We start from the raw sequence: 244 nt of genomic DNA on the forward strand, positions 1-244 counted from the left end.
AAATAAAGATAAAGATGGGCAGAGACATGAAATCCATCCCCCTAACAGAAACGAAAAATCATTGGCTCCGGCTTTTAAATCTCTGAAAAATTATCTTTTCCAAAAAAAAAGTAACCTCACATATAACGAGTAAATTACAGTAGCAATAAATACTCCCACGTTGCATTATTCCAGGTCGATAATGACAAAAAGGCAAAGGCAGTTTTGCAATCTTCAAACAATAGATTTTTCAAAAAACAAGGGG

Source organism: Penaeus monodon, chromosome 21, assembly GCF_015228065.2.
Source record: "Penaeus monodon isolate SGIC_2016 chromosome 21, NSTDA_Pmon_1, whole genome shotgun sequence".
Classification (NCBI taxonomy): domain Eukaryota; kingdom Metazoa; phylum Arthropoda; class Malacostraca; order Decapoda; family Penaeidae; genus Penaeus; species Penaeus monodon.